A 1,400-nucleotide genomic window follows, 5' to 3' on the forward strand; every position below is an offset into this window, starting at 1 on the left:
TCCAGACACAGTGAGAACTCTGTAGCCAGCATCTCAGGTGTCTTTCAATCCATGTTCCGAAGTTTATCTGTGTTTTGCTTTAACTGCACAACATTCACAGCCACACGTGTTTACAGACTTCTTACAGCCATGCCCACGAGCACAAAAAGCACATGGGTACTGCAGGACCTTCCTGTAGCTTCGGCTAGAGAAACGGCGCTGTTAACCCACCTCTGAAGTACTAACAGATGGCCTAGTGTGACATGACCCCAAGCCCTCCTCTACTGAGGGGTGAGGAACAGCTACTTCTTCAAATCAAAAGAATCTCATCTTTCACACCACACAGGAGGTCACAGCAGTTCCTCCTCCTCCTCCCCAGCTCTTACAGCATTGTGACATAATAACACACCAGGTTTGTGTCAGCAATGTGCCAGCAGTACTGGCCTGCCACTGTCCAACACACCCAGCCACCATTGGCAGTTATCAAATATGATTAGAAATTCAGCTCTTCTGAATAAAAGCAGTGCATATCAGTCTCTGTGGCGCAATTGGTTAGCACATTCGGCTGTTAACTGAAAGGTTGGTGGTTCAAGCCCACCCAGGGACGAGCTCCATTTTAATGGCTGATGTGAACCTCACAAAGCCCAACAAGAGCACGGGCCAAGTCCTGCCCCTGGAGATGAACCCCCCAGGTACCAGCAGATGCTAGGGGCCATACCCCACTAGAAAGCAGCTTGGCAGAAGAGGACCTGGGGGTGCCAGTACACACCAAGTGAACATGAGCCAACAAGGTGCCCTTGCAGCAAGGCAGTCAACGGTCTCCTAGGCTGCATTAGGAGGAGCATTGCCAGCAGGTCAAGGGAGGTGATCTTTGCACTCTCTTCAGCACTGGTGGGGCCACACCTGGAGTGCCAAGTCCTAGTTCTGGGTTCCCCTGTAAAGTGAGACATGGACATGCCTGAGAGTCCGATGAAGGGCTGTGGAGATGATTAAGGGGCAGGAGCACCTCTCCCATTGAGGACAGGCTGGAACTGTCCAGCCTGGAGAAAAGGCTGCTGAGGGAGGATCTTATTAATGTATAGGAATATACATTAATACTGAGAAGGGAGGGTGCAAAGAGGACAGAGCCAGGCTCTTTTCACTGGGGCCCAGCAAAAGGACCAGAGGCAATGGGCACAGACTGAAACACAGGAGGTTCCATCTGAACACCAGGAAATACTTTCTTTACTGTAAGGGTGACTAAGCACTGGAAGAGGTTTCCCAAGGAGGTTGTGGATTCTCCTTCCTTGAAGACATTCAAAAGCTGTCTGGACATAGTCCCAGGCAACCAGCTCTAGGTGTCCTGGCTTGAGCAGGGAGGTTGGAGCAGACAACCTCCAGAGGCCCCTTCCAACTTCAACCATTCCATGACTCAGAATACT

At 50.9% G+C, this 1,400-nt stretch overlaps 1 non-coding gene across 1 annotated transcript; it reads left to right on the forward strand.

Moving 5' to 3' along the window:
• Nucleotides 1-512: 512 nt before the first annotated feature.
• TRNAN-GUU (transfer RNA asparagine (anticodon GUU)) lies at nt 513-586 on the forward strand. Its single transcript has one exon. It is a non-coding gene; the product is annotated as a tRNA-Asn (tRNA).
• The last annotated feature ends 814 nt before the right edge of the window (nt 587-1,400 follow it).

This window comes from Chroicocephalus ridibundus, chromosome 2, assembly GCF_963924245.1.
Source record: "Chroicocephalus ridibundus chromosome 2, bChrRid1.1, whole genome shotgun sequence".
Taxonomy (NCBI): domain Eukaryota; kingdom Metazoa; phylum Chordata; class Aves; order Charadriiformes; family Laridae; genus Chroicocephalus; species Chroicocephalus ridibundus.